General features: G+C 36.2%; 1 protein-coding gene and 1 pseudogene across 1 annotated transcript in view; one reads left to right on the top strand and one right to left on the bottom strand.

Annotated features, from left to right (window-relative positions):
- Window positions 1-273: 273 nt before the first annotated feature.
- LOC137166716 (choline/ethanolamine kinase-like) lies at window positions 274-6,765 on the bottom strand (annotated as a pseudogene).
- Window positions 6,766-14,681: 7,916 nt separating this feature from the next.
- The window catches only part of ALDH1A1 (aldehyde dehydrogenase 1 family member A1), a 69,912-nt gene continuing 65,039 nt past the window's right edge, over window positions 14,682-19,554 (top strand). Inside the window, exon 1 of the mRNA XM_067569084.1 lies at window positions 14,682-14,859. The gene's annotated coding sequence lies outside the window, so the exon portion shown is untranslated. The remainder of the gene's footprint in view (window positions 14,860-19,554) is intronic.

Genomic DNA, 19,554 nt, shown 5'->3' with positions numbered 1-19,554 from the left:
GGGATACACATATACCATGGGGTGTGGACATTGTTCCCTTGTGGTCCTTGCCAGCTGCTGTCCCTTAGTAGCACAGGGCAAATGGGTCCCTTGGCCAGGAAGGGGTCACTCAGCTGTGACTACCAGGCCCCAGGTGTTTGCAACAACCTGAGGCCAGGACCATGCTGCAGGAGACAAACTCTGAGAGTGGAGCAGGCAGAGCTGGGGGGATGCCATGGGCTGGCCTGGTCACGTGCATCTCACCTTCTGCTGGAATTAGGTCTCGAAGTGGCACTACACATACTCCAGGTACCCAAACTCAGTGGTGGAGATCTTTGCCTGCAGGATGGACCAGAAGTCCCAAAAGAAGTGAGAGGCCAGAGCGAAACAGCTGATCTGGGTGAGTATCTCCTCCTCTATGTGGGCCTGCTCCTTGTGCATAGGGTCCCCGTGCCTCCCCAAGTCCTCCCAGAGGTAGTTCCAGATGAAGTGCAGCTCTGCTGGCGAGTGGGGTAGTTCTCCATGGAGGATTTATACAAGAGCCATGCTTCATAGGTGTAGTTATAAACCCACTCACAGAACTGATTGTCAACATTGAAGCCCCTGTAATTTTAGCTGCTGGGCTCAAAGACAGTCAGCATCAGCTCATCAGAGCAACCGGCACCCAGCCAGCGGCAGGATATTCCCTTCTTGGACATCGTTGTGGCAAAAGTCTGTGGAGAAGGGCGTGGACTCCAGCAGCTCCCTGAGGCTCCTCTTTTCCTTCTGCAGGTCATAGATTTTGATATGGGTGAACTTCTTCAGCTGGGTTTGTTGGGTGAAGGTAAGCTCAGCAGTCTGCTTCAGGTACCGTTCTGTGGGGCCAAACAGCTCAATGGCTGTGAGGTTGGTGGGATGGACTGAAGGGCTATGGGGATGCAGGAGTGCTGTGGTTCTATGTGTGCAGAAAGACAGTGAGAGAGCAGAGGAGCTGATGGCTGTGGGATGAGGTCTTAGGCAGCAAAAGGGCTGGGGGAGTAATGGAGGTTCCAGTGGGAAGAAATAAGAAAAGCCCAACCTCAGAGAAGAGAATGGGAAAAACCAAATGGTTTTCAAGGAGTGATGGGGATAAGGCCCCAAAAGAGAGAGAGAGAAAGTCAAGATGGCATATCAAGGGCAAGAAAAAACAGATGAGGAAACAAGGGGAAGATACCAACAAAAACCTGCAAATTGTGCTCTTTTAATCTTTGCCTCAAATGAAATTTCCAAAGGGGAGTGAGGACAAGTTTTCACATCTGCTTTATTTAGATGTTACTTGATGTGCAAATGGACATCTAGGCCTATTCCTCAGTTGATGGTTGGGTTATGCACAGTAGCACAGATCATAGTAGGAATATTTTACAATATGAGCAGACTACATAGTATTATACCAGTAAACGTAACCAGTCATCTCAAACCTACCTTTCAGTGCTAAATGTCTGTTTTATGATTGTTTTGGTGACGTTATTTTACTTTATCTTTGTTTGGGCCCCGAGGATGAAGAATGGATATTAGAGAGGTCAAAGGATAATGTGAATGGAATTGAAACTGAGGTTACTATTGCAGTTGGTTGAAATTTTCTATTCAACACTTTTTTTTATTAAAACCTTTTTTTTCTAAAATGGACATTTTCCCAGAAAGATTTTGTCCTTTGAAATTTTCTGAGGAAAGGGTCAAGAAAGAAAAAAAGTGGGAGGGAGACCTGGGAGAGAACAAAAACCCAAACACAAATAGGTTTTTTAAAAGTTGTGTTTTTCATGGAAAAATTTTAAATTTCTTGAAGAAAAATGTTGAAATTTTTCTGGATTTTTTTTGGTGTGAAACATACACAGCAATGTAAGCCCAGGGTGAATGTTCCAGAGCCCAGACTCCAGCCTGAGTCCAAATGTCTACACTGCAATTTTATAGTCCCACAGTGTGAACCCGAGTCAGCTGACATGAACCAGCCACATCTGTGCCACAGGTCTTTTATTTTCCCTGTGTGTTTCAAGTTCTTCTGTTCAAGTGTACAAATCATGTATTACCTATTCTTATGTAAATATTTTGATGCTTTGTACTTACCCATTATGCCCTTTTTTATAGCAGCTTGAAATCATATGCAGTTTTATCTACATGACTTGTTATAATCTTTTGTAAAATCAAACTCTATGAGTTAGCAGTGCTCACTTCTGTGTTCATTTAGCTCTGGTTGACTGAAGAAAAATCATTAAAAATAACATACCCATATAAGAAGTCAATTTACTATGATATCCATTTGATAATTTCATTTTGATGAATGAATATCAACTAAAGTCTATAAAATGGAAGATATTTTAAATACTCCAGTAAACAGGAATGTACTTAAAAGGCAAATACTAAACTTAAAATATATAATAAGGTATTGTGGTGACTCTGTGAACTCTCAAATGAACAACAAAACATCTCTAAACAATCAGTAGCTTTTCTTTGGTCTTTGGGCAAATAAACCCAGATAGACTTATCAATAGGATGCATTAAATCATTGTATAGATAATAGGCCAAATTCTAGTCTCAGTCACACTGGGTTAATCAGCAGTAATGCCACTGAGTTAAGTGATGTATCTTGATATGAATAAAGGCAGAAATTGTTCCATTCATTCTTTAAAAAAAAAAAAGAAAAGAAAAGATGCAAAAGTCCAAAAAGTAGACAAATCAAAAGCAGGAGGGGGAAGATATTAAAGTTTTGGCTCAAAACCTCTTTCAGAAACTTACAAATCAGTGAAGTATATTTTTATTTCAAATGTCCAGGCTATCAAGGCTTCAGTTGTACTAAAGAAACTAATATTCAGTGTGTGTAGGAAAGAGAGAGAAGGTATTTAAATATGCCTTTCGATATTAACATTAAAATTTTATAGAAAACAGGTAATAATTCACAAGAGAAAAATAGGAGTAAGATACATTGATCTCATTAATTTCAAACTCCACAATGAAATAGAAACCTGTATTTAGGAGTGGGCTGTGCGCATGCATGATCAAACCTGTACGTTCAGCTTCGATAAACAGGAACAGAATTGTAATTCATAGAGAATTTTTTGATAAAAACAATCTGACTAAAAGGAAATAATTATTAAACAGGAAATTAGTACATTTCAAACTTAGAGTGATGGAAATAAATATTTCCTGCTGAAACAATTACATTTGAAAAGTGCATAGTTATATGGGTGTGCTGTTGATGGGAAGAAGAAAAAGGGAATAAAATCCCAGCAATGTAATATAAAGCCCAACAATTATGATATTTATTAAATTTCCAAAGAAATAATATTTCCAGGAACTGATCCCAGCCCCATTAGTAGGGTGTGAGTAAGAGGAAAATCAGACAGAAAAAGAAGTGAGGTTATATTTTTTTCTTAAAATTATTACCACATTTTGTTAATCACAAATTCATTCTAAAATTTTTTTAAAAGATTAATTTTTTTTTACCAGATTGCCCCATTTCCTATCAATAAAAGCAGGAACATAAAAAGCTTGCTTAAAAAATGTTTACTGTCTATGTGTATAATTTCCATTCTCATGCCGAAGATTAGTCCCACATTAATTCCATAATAAATTATTGAACCATATATTAGACGATCTATTCAGTGATTATCCCAACTTTTCTGGAATGCATTATTAATATAAAATTTACACAATATAATTGTAAACTGACTTATCAGTTCTGTTAATGTTTATAAAAAGGAAGGAGGGAGCCTGTGATTATGAGATATAAACATTGACTGCCCCACTTAAATATACTTTTATAATATTTTTTCTTGTGTTTTTACATCTGATTGTGTTAGTATTTCTAAACGTGACTGCTTGAATAGATGTTTGAGTGAGTAACACTAGCAAAATCATCAGACCTTTTAAAAACATTTCCATTAGAAAGGAATAAATGCAAATAATGGTAAACATCCTAATCAAACACTTTATAATTTACAAAATCTAGACAGAAGTCTAACATCAGAGGCACAGATAACATAGGCCAAGATGGGTTTGTCATGATCAATAATAATGTCCATCATGCATCCAGGATTATAATCAGGCTTTTTCATCATTAGGTGTAACTCATCTCAGATCCCAGCGTAGATCAGGACCACACAGTCAAAGATCATCATTTTTATACTGATTCTCTTCTTACCTACACCAGTTTTACACATATGTAGTTATGCCTGATTTAGACCATTGTGAGAGGTGAATCAGGGCCATAGTTAACCTCCTGCCCCCCTACTACCTCCATCACATCTTCTCAGATAACCAGAGGAATAATTTTATACACAAAAAATAAATAAACAAAACAAACAAACAAAAAAACCCAAATAACCAAGGCAAGCAAAGCTTTATATTCTACTAGAATATCAGGAATTTTAATAAAAGGTTCATATCTGCTTTATGGCTTTCATCTTAATAAGAAAACAACTCAAATTTCAGAAGAAATAAAAGCACCCCTAAAAGAAAAAGAGCTTCAGTTACTAATTATAGTTCTTTGTAAACTATATAGTGATTTATACCTGCGATTAGACTGTTGCTCCAAGTCCCCTTTCAACAGAGGAAGTCCATAAGTGTTATTTGAAAGCAAAACTGAGATATAATATATTTCCCAAGTCATGGCAAAAATCTAGTGAAGTTTGAAGATTTGAAAATCTTACTCCAATCTTCACACTGCATTTTAATAATATAGTATAGACTCCCAGCAACATCTGCTTTCCCTATCTAACAATCTATGTTCCTGATTCTGATCTTACTTACACCAGTTATAAAGTGGTATAACTCCTTTGACTTTAGTGGAGCTACTACTGATTTGCTAAGTATTAGTGTAAAGGAGATAAAAATTACAGCTGGGCAAAATTTTTTGGACTTTTTTTTTCTGAAAAAATCAGATTTGGGGCAACAGAAACATTTCCAAATTCATGTCAAATTCTCCAAATTGTTTCAGTTGAAAATAAACATACAAAAATTTTTGAAAAAACCAAAATATTTCATTTTGGCAGTTTTGAAATAAAACTTTTTGATTCAAAATTTTTCATTGCAAAATTTATTTCAATTTTATTAAAAAAAATTAAAGGTGTAAAAAAAGTCAAAATGAAATGAAACTTTTTAGGTCAAACAAAATGTATCATTTGACACAAAACAATTTTTTTTTAATTTTTTCAGTTTGCTAAAATATTTGAAAATTTTTCATTTCAAGTTGACCTGAAGCTATTTTTTATATTTTGTCCAACTATCCTAAAAATCAGTTATTCACACAGCTCTAATCAGAATGAGACCCTAAAGCAGTGTGTTGTCCTTACTTCAGATGGAGGAATTACTCATACTATTATGAGTAAATAATGAGCACTTCCATTTTACATGGTCAATGTACTGTACAAACAATAAGTAGCAATATAACATAGATCACAAACCCAATCCTATGCATACACTGAGTAGATTTAATGGAACAAAACTGTGCAAGTTAAGTGTCAACTCCAGCAATTTTTAATCAATGGAAGTTTTTTAATCAATAAGAAGTGCAAGACTGGCTTCCATAATATTAATGGTATTATATGTTTGCAGGAATAAACTGCAATGAAATTCTAATATTAAAACTAGAACTGTAACATAACTCATTTTTAACAATTCAATTACTAGTTGTTCATGAGTTTGTTTCATATCACTTAAAAGAAAACCTGATTTCAGTACAAAGATCACCTGAATAACAGTCATTTATAAGTGTCATAATGGCATACCAAATATCCCACAGCATCATTACATTTCCATCTGTTCATGTACAAATTATCAATGAAACAATACATTTCAATCTTTAACATTTAAAAACGCTTATTATTTAAAATATCAGTTATTGTAAGAAAGCTACCTATTTAAGTCTAAGTCAACCAGCATTACTGAGTAGATATGCCTAATAAATCCTTTGGACTCATTCAGTATTGGTAGAAATTAATTTAGTTCATTTGCCCACCTGGTAGCAGTAATACAGCTTTCAGTGCAGGGGTTCCTTCATCAGGGAAAGTAGCTGATTTGAGCAGTCCAACTTCAGCAAAGCTTTTTAATAAAGCATTTATCCCAAGAACAATCCCAATTCCACTGCAACAAGGGCAGGGTCACACATACAACAGGAAAAAAACAAAAACAAACAGCAAATTCATTGACACTGGATTGCCCAGCAAAAACTAAACTCCAGCTCTACTCCATCCAATCTTGTGTGATCAAGAGGGAAACATCAGGCCTTTCTCATAGTAACTTTTCTCTACTGATTGACCCGGTTAACTTCAAAGAAAACCGGTATGAAAAAGGCAGTCCTTGACAGAAACAAGCTTCATTATATGGAAAAGTAGAGAACAGGCCTTCATGTGACAGGTCTCTTTCACAGCCAGATCAAACCACCTTCATTTTAGCCAAGTTCATCATGAAAAGGCACAACAGATCCTCTCACAACCAGCTCCTATTCTGAATTAAAAATAAAAAACAAAAAAAACCCCAAGATGCCGGAACCAAAAACGTAGGGAAACCTAAATAATACCATTAAATAGAACATCTCCAGGTACAAGCACACATACACACTTGGCCTTGGTCATCTTGATCATCCAGTTCTGGGTCCCTTGGTGTGTAATCCACCTCAGATGTGGTCAGTTCGCTCCACAGGTCTCTGTGGTCTGAATAACTGTACACATCAATACTTTCGTCTTGAATTTCTTCAATACCTGGGATTTCATAAACTACACATCCTTTTGTGATTCTGATTTCGGGTGCTGGCTTTTTTACTGCATGAGCATGCATTGTAGGAAGCAGTTCAGTGACTGAGAATAACTCACTTTCTGCTAGATTGTCTCTTATGTTATTTGCCAGCAGCTGACAATGACTCATCAGTTCCTTTTGTTTTGGGGGACAATTTTCAAGCAGGGTTTTTTACAGTACTATGTGATTATAAGCTAGAGTTAGACATTTGTTGCTTGGCAACAAGTTTAGCAGTATCCTGACTGAAATTGTCCTGAAGAGCCTCAACTTAACTTATTCCCTGAATTCAGATAAATGAGGGAGTCACAGAAAATTCTAAGTTTCTGTATTTTCTCTGATTTCATGAAATTTTGCCTTATAATTAACCTAAAAAATGTGTTATTCTGTAGCACAGTAAACACATTATCTGATTCCCCTTTAAGAGCAGCAGAAGCAACTGATTGTTTTTCAATTTTCTTAAGATTTTTATTCCAAGTAAAAAGATAACCAACAAGATTTTCAACATGACATATATACCAATAATGTATATTTAATAACAACAGTACAGAAACAAATGTATATATGTAATATCATCTAGTTACACAGCAACTGGACCTTAATTTCCAATTGTTTTGCTTAGATTTGGATAAACTACTTATCCTCTGAAAGACAAGACATGATTCATTTTGTGAGGTTATTTCCTCCTATACCCATTTTAACACTGGATACAATTTTATCAGCTCACCCAAAAGTTGGAGACATTTGCTTCATTGCCCCTGTCATAGATTTGACCAAAACAAACAAACCACCATAAATGATAGGTTCAGTCATGCCATACACATGGTTTAGACAATGGACTCATCTATGCTCTCACTAACCTGATTTGGCTACTTCTAATGAGCTTTTGGCTCCAAGACCTTCAGCAGAATGAGGATGGAAATTGATGGAGAAGTGCTAAACACTCCTTCATCCTCCACTGATCTGAAGATGACTGAGTGAAATAGTGATATGTAATATGACAATTTCACCATATGTCAGCAAACCTAATTACATCAAAATAATTTCCCCACTGTATAATGTATTACCATCCACAGAGAAATCTTCATCTTTAGTAAATATAATCTTAGATCATGTTTATTTTTCTCAGGTCCCAACTGGGGAACCTGAAAAATACAAGGAATATAAAAGATATTAAAATCTCTGCAAATTATTAAAAATGAGTGCAATCCAAACACCAAAAAGGAGTATAAAATGTCACCATTTTTTACTCTCCAGGCCTGATTTTGATCTAACCCTGGTATAAATCGACAGTAACTTGATTTGGAGTCAGTACAGTCACACTGATGCAAAACTGGTGTGAGACAAACAACAGGCCTGAATCTATGTTAACTGCTTAGAACTTTTTTACAGCCCTCTGTGCCCCAAAGCTTAAAGAAGAAAGGTACAGGTGAGGCCCTTGTATTATACGGCACAACAGGACCACATTTTTCAGCAATGACCTTTACATTGTGTGGCGACATTCAGTGAGAATATTTCCAGGAAATGCCCTTATCTCCCTCAGCAAATCACATGCAGTTGTGGCTCATGGTTGAAAATCTTCATTGATATAAAATTCACCAATAGTTATTTTCAGTAATAATTTTGGAGGATTTTTTTTTGGCTTTACTTGGTAGGTGGCCCAGCTCCACTCTCCTGCTGTTGGCTCCCTCAGCATTGTTCAGGCATCTGGCAAAAAAACCTCCTTTTGCATGTGTGCCAATTAATTCCCTCTCATGAGGAAAGCCGGAGAGCAAGAGGCATCCTTGGGCAGGTTCTACAAGGTCAAGCACCTGACTGCAGCAAAATATCAAATTCCATGGTAAAATATTATATTGTGTGGCATTTTGGAAAAATATTACATTCTACAGCTATTGAGTCATGGGGTCCTAAAAAAGATGGGGCAATACACATCTCTCAGTTATTGTTTTAAGCTCTCTGCAGACTCAGGCATAGTCACTGCATCCCAAATGTTTGGTTCACAGTTTTAAGGTTATTTGTACAACCGAAAGGGGTATTAATATATTATTTAAATGAAAGCTGAGCTCCTCAACCATAATTCAGCAGCATGGGATGAAATATAGCATAAAGCTGGTGGCTGTCTAGTCACTAGATTCATGGATCTTTGGGTATAGAGTAGTGGCTTGCAAAATGGAAGTGTTTTTATGTTATGATAAGTCTTTTAGAAAATAACTTTCTTAAAAGGCTTAATGTTAGAGACTTGATTTGAAAGCAAACTTGTATCTTAAATTATGATCTGTCTGATAAAAATATGACTAGTATATATATGGGAAAGATTATTAATGGCTTGGCATTGCCACTTAACTTCTTTTCAAGAAGCAGGCTTCTTGATTGAACAGTGATAACTGCAGTCTGAGAGCCTGTAAACTCCACCTGTTTTGCAGGAGAGAGATGGGAGCCTGGAGTGTGCATGGGGGCTTGCTGTAGTATAGCAGACTGTTCTCTACTTGTTCATATGTCGTGGGAGGCTAACAAAAATGAAGGAACCTTTATTTTCTCTCTGGAAGATGACAGCAAAGCAAATTGTATTTAAATTTGAAGCAAAATTTATTTGTGCTAACTGCTAGCATCTGATTTTGTTCTCCTGCTGGTATAACTCCATTAACGTGAATGTAGTTGCTCCTACTTTTAATTTAAATTGTTTGACATGAAAGGAGATTCAGGCCCTTCATTTTTTTCTACATTAGCACAAGATCATGCCCTAAGGCCCTGACCATTGGATTGTACATAAATTGGGCCACCCAGGAGTAGCCCAGGAGGTACTGTATGGAGCTGGTCATAATTTCTTCCATTGACATTATTGCTTTTGGCAAAAAATGACTTTCTTTACAAATGAAATTTTTTGTAGAATTTTTGCATGGTTTTTGAATTTTCTGGGGTTTGAATGAACATCCCCCCTCCAAAAAAAAAAAAAATCAGTTTTTTAAAAAATCAAAAAGTTATTTTTCAGTTTTTCAGTGAAAAATTTCCCCTGAAAATTTAGAAGAAACTCCCCTTCCCCAACATTTTTCATTTCTTGTGTGGTGGTGGAGTTGTTGTGGGATTTTTTGTTTCTTTTGGAGATTTTGTTTCTGAAGATTTTGGGGCCAGTTGTTTGGAATACACTTAACCATTTTCCAACCAGCTCTAGCATTGTACCCCAGAGATAGCCCTCTGAAGCACTGTTCCTAATATGCTCTCCTTTTGCTCCAGGAAGAGGCAAGTTATTGCGATTTTTGCAAAGGTGGAGCTTACTCTTTTGTTTGTGCCTAGGCTACTATGTGTGGCTACTCTGGCCAGTGAGAAGGGGAAGGGGTCATAGCTCAGGGCCCATCCATTCCCTGCCCCTCTCCATCCACTTTCTCATAGAGGAGAATATCCTAAGAGTAGGAGCTGCAGTCCAACCAGACCCAAGGTCTTGGTAGGTCAAGCAAGGGAAGGTTGAGGAACATATGTCCCCGTTTAGCTAAATAAAAGAGGAGCACAATTTAGCTCTAAATGAGATAGTTGGCTATCTGATTATTGTATCTGTGTAAACTACACTGCTAGGATATCTGCTATACATGAAACATAGGAGCATGTTAGAGCTCTCCTTACATTTTGCATAGAGTGGCCTCACATTATGCTAATGTAGTCGTGGTGGGGCGACAGTAATTTGTATCCACCATTTTGTTTTCTTTTTTTCATGAATGAATCATTTCGTGTAATGTTTGTTTGCGGTTATGTCCCAGTAGGAAGTTCAGTTTGCTCAGTGAGGCTATGAGAAATTATGCATTGTGAAAAATGTAATTTTCATTAAAAAAATACTTTACAGATTTTGGTTTGTAAATCTAGCCTCTCTCTGACCCTCACAGCATATCCACACACATGCGTACGTGCGCACATACACCAGAAAAGGCCCCTTTCCTTCCTATTTATTTTGGTAATATTTCACCAGCAAAAGAGAGAGATTTTCCACCCATTTTTTCAAACATAATAGATTTAAACATAGACATGAGCAACTATTGCTGGGCAATGAGACTGTGACATGAGAAATAATCTGAGCCGCTGAGCATACAGTTAACTTTCGTTCATTTTCAAAATCCAGAACTGTCAGTTAAAATACTGTAAAACTTATTTTGTGCATTTTCCCTTCATATATTAAGAGAGTATTTCCTGGCTATAAAGTCACAAATATTACAGGGTGGTTTTCCAAAGGACTCAGGCCTGGCCCCCCTTTCTGTAGGAACTGGCCTGGTCAATTTTTTAAACCTTTTTCTTGGGGGGGGAAAGCAGTGAAAATGCCAACAATCCTACCTCAACTAGACCTCCATTATTTGCACTGGCAAATGTGGAGGCCAGTTTCTGTCTTGCCTTAAAAATCACTCAGTGTCTTGGATCATTGTCAGTAACTGAGAATGTATTGTTAATATGTTTGCATATATGGAGAATAAGAATGTTGGTGTAATCGCTGCTGCACGGTGTTCTAAATGTCTTGGTATAAGAATGTGGTGAAAAGTTTGATTAGTTTCATTCTGGGCTGAGTCAATGACCATTGACTCCCATTAACTTTAATGGGCATTGGATCAGGCTGTGATTTCTGTAACAAACCAGTGACAATTAGGAGTTTTTCACAGAAAAATCCTGGGGCCTGAATATCCACTGCCTTGTACTTGTTTAGTTTTTTACACCTATGAAAAATGTAAAATAAGTGTAAAATCAATTCAGAATGGTAGCATTTTGCACTCCATTTCCACACATGAAAGTGGAGAAGCAGGACCATAGTGTCTGTCACACTTTTTTTTTGCTATACTGGTTTATTTAATGATGACAGATCTCTAATGTAACTGTAATTTAAGAATGTATAACATGCTTTATCAGATCAAACTATGCTATCTTTATTTGTTTTTAAACTATTAATGACAGCTACTAGCACTTTTCAAGTGGAGAATAATTTAATAATTAAAATATTCTGTGCCACCAACTTTCACATTTTAAATTAAAATTATTAGTTTTATTTCTCACTCTTTTTTTTTTTTGTCATGTCAAACAACTAGTCTTATTATTTGTGTATATTTTCAGTCAAAATAGATTATTTATAAGTGTGTTTACACAACCCCTTTTCCCTACCAATTTTTTTTTTGCAATTTACTTTTATGAATATTTAGAAGTCTATTATTGGTTTAAATCATAGGTAGGCACATATTTGTGCACACATAGCTTCCTGTGAATGCTCAAATGCTGAGATGTGTTTAGCTTTCCATGAGTATTTGTTCTTACTAATCAGCAGTACACACCTCTGGATGTGCAAAGTAGGTTCATAGTTACAAATATACAAGTGCACACCACTGTACAAGTCCATATGTACTTACACGATCTGAAAATCAAGCTGTATGTCTTCCCAAGCATTTCTTTTGTGGCATATTTACTGAGTGCATTTAGAGAGAAAATCTTTGTTTTCCCTCACAATATTGTATACAAAAAACCTGTTGAAAATTGTACCTGGATGTGAGACATCTATCTAGAGATATTTTTAACTAAATGAAGGGAGAATGGTAACAATACCTTCAGCAAAATAGGTCCAGATCCCAGAGGCAGTGATTATGGTATAAGTGGGCTTTGTATTAGATCTGAAAGGAGGAGATCTATAATCTCACTTTCCCTTCTCCCTCCCTAACCCCTTCTCTCCTACCCAAAGTCTGGTCTCTGGCTTTGCACCCCTCCACCCCCTCCCTTCTCTCTACTTGTTCTTCTGAAGATGTCCGGGATGGTTAGGATTCATCAGGTCACACCTCAGCCTGTCAGGACACGGCGCCTCCTTTGCCCTGCTTCAGCCCATCGCTTCATTTCATCTGCAAAGAGGCTGGCGACGACCTAGCCTCGTTAGACACAAATAACCACCGCAAGCCAAAGGCAGCCAGTGATTTCCTTCTCAGTTACCTGTCACATCCCCTCGGCTTTTGCTAAACCAGCCAGTGCTTTTATTAACCCCAATCGGAGCCATGGCAGAGAGACAGATGCACATATACATACAGCAGAGCTTTGGACAAGGACTCCTACTTTCAAGTTGATAATGAATTGAAACCTGAGGAAACCCCAGATCTGGTCTTCCCTTTGCCCCATCCTCTTACCCATCCTGACAAACCTTTCCTCCTCCACCCTGCCTTTCTCCCCTTTTCTGTCCTGACAGCTCTACCTCGCCACACTCCACCTCCTACTGAAACTCCTCCCTCTCCTTACCCAACCCCCTTTCTAACGTCTCAGATTTGACCCCTCTCCTGCCCCTCTAAATGATTGCCTTTGCAATATTTTCCCTCACTTCCCTGGCTTGAACCCCCTTATTCAACCTGACACTATTCTTTATGCCACCCTTTCACAGCTTAACTCTCCCTTCTCACCTGCCCTTCTTCACCCTCTCCAGCCTGAACCCATCTTCACTGCACTCTCATTACTAGCCTGGCTTTTCTTCCTAAACTGTTATCCCTCCCTCCCAAGCTTGACATGGCCCTCTGTCACCCAGCTCTCTTGTTCCCCCTTTCTTGGCTTGATGCTCCCTGTCATACCTCAGCCTCTACTTCCCCAATCTGAACATCTTCACACTCTGATTTCTCCTTTAACAAGTCTCTCTGTGGTGTGTGTGTTAAGGGAGAAGCTGTCCTCTCTGGTATGTGGCATTGCCTGCATTACAACTTCAGCAGAGACATTCACTATCTCCTCTTGTGCTTGCCATGACGCTTGCATTTCTGGCACTGGACAGAAGAGAAAGGAGATACCAGAAGGCCCAGCCAGAAAACATGTGTTAATTAATTTGATGCCTTCACTGAAGAAGAGGCTAGACAAGGAACATGTTGCTGTTAACACCCACTAAATACACACACATATTGGGCCTGATTCTAGTCTCACAGTATATATCAGGAGTAGCCCCTCCACAGTCAGTGAAGTAATAGCAGTGTAGAACTGGTATAAGTGAGATTAGAATCAGGGCCACTGTGTTTATGTTTATGATACCAGAAGCTTGCATTCATATCTTTACATAGGAAGACTTCCAAAGAAGTAGCATCAAAAATATATGCCGTAATATAACTGTTGTATATTTTATACAAATAGATGTAATTTATAGAGTAATTTATAATTTATAGAGATGTAATTATAGTGATGAAAGTTGAAGTAATGATCTGCAGATTATGCTCTTTTACATCTTAGGAAGCATGGTGCGTGAGCACTGCATTAGATCCTTCACTCCTAACTTCTTGTTATATTTTATATTTTTAACTGGCATCCTAGGGGAAGATGCTTTAATTTTTATTAGAATAATAAAAAACCTGCCATTTTGCTGGAAGTTTAAAGGACGTTTCAAAAGAACAATCAGATACCACCTCCTTCCATGAACACTTCATAACTATAAGTGGTATTTTGACTGGCAAACATAACTGCATCAACAAATCATGTGTTTTTTAGGGGTGGGTGCAAGGTAGGAACAGCGCTCGTGGGATAGCAATATCCAGATTTTGGAATCTGAGCTGTTCCCCTGTGGGTGCTGAAATACTTCCTAACAAGAGACAGGAATATAACATAAAATTGGATTTTATATATTTATTTTGTAATTTTACAGAATAGCATTGTCTTTTCATGGAAACCATGCAAACGCACTACCTCCAAGAATGCAACCTAACTGTATCTATCTTTTTTCCCCTTTCTCCATCCCCTTTAAATTGTAATTCAATCCCTTCTAACTCATGATCTCTCTTCTCTTCTTAGCTTTCCCTCCCGCCTCTCTCTCTCTCATTAGTTTAACTTGAGTTAATTAGAAATAGAAGGCAGCCCTCAATCTGTTATGTGTTAAAATAGAACAATCCAAACAGAGAGGCACAGACACAACTATGTGATTTCATTGTCTGCAGGAGACAGAAAGCCAGTGGGGCTTCCCTTATCAAGGCTAACATCTTCCCAATGGTTAATCTAACTGGCTTTAAAATGTCCCACAAACACAGATCTAGGATAACAATCTTTTCGTGTTTCCTTTTTTCCCATTTCATCATAAGCAAGAATGAGTGAATTGGATTGACATGGAGGTGATGGAGGAAGAGAAATGGTCTACACGTCAAAATGACAATGTATATTACATGGTTAACAGAATGAGTGGTACGTGCAATAGCTGTGGCTATTTTCATCTGCTCTATTGTATAATAAGCTCTGTTTTTTCCCAAATGTATCACCAAGGTCCCTCCCAATTCAATGCAGATTAAGTGATTGCTTGAAGGATCTCTTTCTATGAGTAATATCAGTTGATAAATGTGGGATTGAAATAAGAATCTAAGTATTCACTTGTTGCTATTACTGCTTTGTGTATATATAGAGGTCATGTCTGATGCCGTTACTGTAGTGTTGATCACAGACCTTAGGGCACAGTCTGCTGTGGAAGTGAAGTTTAACAGATCTGGGAAATCAAGCTTTGCTTGTAAAGGTAAGGCCTTGGATTCTTGATTGTCTGAGTATAGTACATTTTGAATGTGATAAGATGAGCATGTTCCAAGAAGAAAAGCATAATAGTACACGTACAAAGAGGAATGTTTATAATGGTTTAGCTCTCAAAGAAATGTTATGCCATATTATATGGGCTATCAGCATTTAAGTTTACAGCAGTAGTTAAATAAAACTGCTAGCTTTGTGTGAAAGTGTGCAGTATTTAAGATTGTAATTGGTGTTAATAATTTATTTGTGAAGTACTTTTGAAATTTAAAAACATGTCAATAATCTTTCTGACATATGATATCAGGTACACAGACTGAAAAATCAGGGACCTTTGCTGAGAGAGAAAGAGAAAGACCTTAATTGTTCAGGAAAAGTATTCTCTTTTATTTTCCAATGTGTTTTTTGAATGAGAGAAAGCACAAGACTAAAGGTTATTTGTAATGAAGAACAAAGTGCAAACTTCATAATCAGACCCAATAAAGGCATTAAAAACAGGGGAAGCTAGTATTTCTTTTGAAAGGCTTCCCTGGAAGTTTGCTTTTTCTGAAAGAGTTTCAGGCTAAGCAGAATGCACTTGGCTCCAGATAGGGATATACTATAGTAAATTTACTTTTACTAGATTTTCAAATAAAATCATGTTTTCTTACAAAAATACATTTAGAGTCAAAGTGTGCTCAACTTACTGAAGAGAGCAGGATTTGTCCCTTAAAGTTATCTGATGTTTTTGTGCTTTATACAGTAATTCAGAGTTTAGTCTTTAAATGCTTTTTCTATATGGAAGATTATATATATAATATATATATATAATATATATATATAATCTTCCACATATATATAAAATGTAAAATCATTATTAAAAAAAAGTACTTCAAGAAATTGCTCTTTACTCACTATCAGTAATCAGTGGCAGATGCTATTATGTCTAGTATTTACATTTGCTCTTTTCTTATTATAAATATCTTAGATCACAGTGTGAAATTTTTTTTAAAAAAGGCAATCAGTTGAAATGTTAGAAATTACAACATTTTGGCCTTGTTACAAAAAACAAGAAGCTTTTAAACAATAAAGTAGGTAAGATTAAGAATTGTATGCAGTTAAGCTATTTGATGGTTTATCAATTCCACTGAAATGTCTGTATGCTGGAGAGTTTGTAAGAATAGCCATAACAGACAGATATATGTATGTATACCTTGTCAGTTTACTCAAAAAGTATAGTAACAATAAGTATTACAAATATTAAAGTCTATTTACCAATTCCAAATCTCTGGAAAACAAATAAAGGCTTCCCTTTTTGTAAGGTTGTTCGTTATGGACTATACTTGTATAAAGCTAATATGCTGTGGGTCCCCAAAAATATGACTTTTACTGGAATAGATTTTTGGCACCATGTGCAGCAGATTAGAACCACAAGTCCCATTGCTATCCATAGCCTTTGCCCATGGAAGACTACCAAGTAAGACACTTGAAAATGTACCATTCAAAGCATACTATGCATCTCAGTATAGCATACAGAATTCTTGGCTCCTAACAACAGCCACTGAGGGAGGAGGATGACACACAGCATTGCAGTCTGAAGAAAACAATTTTAGAACATAATTCGTAGGGCAAATATTTGTCTTGAATCAGTTAAGTGGAGCTACTATAGAAAAGTGTTATTTCAGAGAGAGAAATGACAATCTAAATATTATGTAATTTATCTACTATAAATTTTAGGCCTGATTCTGTTTTCTCTGCACACTTACAATGCCAACTGAACTGAGCCTGGATTATTCAATACATACAGAATGCAGGATCACACCACCTTATTTGTAATAAACATATACCATACTAATTTCAGAATAATGTTTACATGTTACTAGAGATATATAGGTTGTTTGTGTACCATAAGAATCAACAGAATCTGCAGATCTGTGTGTTGTCTAACAGCAAAACCTAGAATACTTAAAGCACATCATGTACCTTATAATTTGCTTTGTACTAATAAAGAACCACCTGAGCCTAGTGGATCAAGAGATTTGCTATCAGAAGCTGCTTCAAATAATTCAGTTGTGCTGGGACGTTACCCTCTATGTCTCTAAAGCTGATGAGTGTGCTGCAATGGATTTTACATTGCTCTTTTGTATAACATTTAGATAAAACTCAAAACGATATATTTTGTATCTACAGTTATGCTACAAGTTAAGCATTGGAGAACTAGATAATAGAAGATAGTATTTATTTTGCTTTTACTGAACAGTGTGTGTATGTGTGTGTATAGCCTGAATTTAAAAACAAACAAACATACACATACAATATTGGTACCCACATAATATTGCAAATTTAAGAGGTCAGGGAAGAGGTTATTGAAAGCACAGTAACAACAGAGTTCAAGTTGTAACACCATATTTCTTAACTAAAATGAATATTTTGTGTTAATTTATTGTTGATGTACTACACAATTAACAGATTCCATTTTAGGTGCCACTTCAGGCATATACAGTATCAGTTTGTCAGTTATCAGTTTGTCGATTTCTTCCAAGGGCAGAGATTTAGATGATGATTTTAATGATTTCATCAACTTTTTTATATTAACAAGTATGCTGATAAGGGGGTTAAAGATTCAAAGATTTCCATAAACCGTTTACTACGAACTAGAATATTTTACACCGATTTGTAATGTTTTATCTTCAGCAGTGTATATTTCATTTTGCAACCTATTGTCTTTGGCAATGAGGGAAATAAAATTGTAAATTTAAATACAAAGGGTCAGATTGTCTACTTTATTCCACTGGCATAAAAGTGGTGTGACAGAGTGGATAATCAGGCCCCAGAGTATTGTAAGACCATTTCTCCACAAGTCCAATGTATTTTCTTAGAAAACAGCATTGGGTACACACTTTTAAACATGAAAGATCTTTTGTGAGTCTTTGAATCTGTTTGAATTTGAGTGGTGTTTTCTTCATATCTGGAGGGGGGATTACAGACTTGGACACACAATGGTATTTCATGGTCTAACAAATAAAACAGTGGCTGAAAATACTGAAAAACTGGCTGCAGGGCATGTTCATGTACAGGGGATGACCACACCCTAGGTAATTGTAGCTCCACTGCACTGACAAAGTGTGCAGTTCATTCCAGTATACATATTTTATAATAAGTTTGTAGGATTATTTTTAATAGGAAATCTGTTTTAGATGGGTCTGATTTATTTCTAATTTTAATATCTATTTAACATTATGTGAGTATTAGTTTTTTCACTTTCTTTTTAAAAAAGAAAAAGATTTTTTAATGCTATTTCAGTGAAAAAGGGAGTTCTGGGTGTTGTGTTTGGTTTTTTTTTTTTGTTTTTCCTAATGGTGCAGTGGAGATGCAATAAAGAGAAAACTATAAATTATTTTATCTAAGGAAAATTTGACTACTTTATATATGATGACTGTGCAGACAGATACCTGACAATTAATTAACTTGTAGGACAACAAAGCAAAGGGTTTCTATACCCATAATGGATTTCCACACTTAACAATGTACTTTCCTTTCTTGAACTCAGTCCACCACATAATAACAAACACCACTGTTTTCAATTGACATGTATTATGTAACATAAGGTCCCATTACTACAAATGCTTACTACAGGGCATATCACCTACCACCATGACTACTCATCCTTAAGTTCCTCACTGGCACTCCACCACCTGACACAAGCCTCCATGACATTTCAGTACATAATAAATATCTTTAATCGATTACCATGATGATATTTAAGTCCAGTCTTGGGCATGAGGATCTAGTCTTTCCTGGTCTTTAACACATGCTACCATTGCTAATATGTTTCAAATGACTAAGTAAAGCTTAGTGATCTGCAAACTTTTTTCTTTTCAGACTGGAGAAAGTGCTACATTAAACTATTTGATTTTCTGATATGCGATTAGATTAGGGGAAAATGGTTAAAATTATTCACAAAGATATTTGGCAAATGTTGTGAAATTCACATGTATTTGTGAAAAATATTTCTCAGATACTGGAGAATTTTACATTTTCCAAACAAAATATCTGTGAATAATTTTAATTATTATTCTCCTAGTTCTACCATAACTCAGAAAGTCAGTTTGATATTATACGTAAAAATAGCATGTCACTAAATGAGTCATCACTGTATATTATTCAACTAACTTTACTTCTTAATTCAGTATAAAATGTAACATTGAATATTACTTTGACCAAATGAATTTGAAACTTTTTGTTAAAATTTTATTGCATTAAATTCATTATTATGGTTCTCATGCTCCAAGTTAAGGCCAGAACTCCCACTGAAGTCAATGGGAGCAAAATTGATCCTTCTATCTCCATACACAATAAATATTAGCAAATCAAAAACCATTAATATTA

Source organism: Emydura macquarii, unplaced genomic scaffold, assembly GCF_026122565.2.
Source record: "Emydura macquarii macquarii isolate MOO-44397 ecotype Brisbane River unplaced genomic scaffold, CSIRO-AGI_Emac_v2 contig_2897, whole genome shotgun sequence".
Taxonomy (NCBI): domain Eukaryota; kingdom Metazoa; phylum Chordata; order Testudines; family Chelidae; genus Emydura; species Emydura macquarii.
Note: the sequence above shows the minus strand (reverse complement) of the source record. Positions and strands in the feature narration are given on the sequence as shown.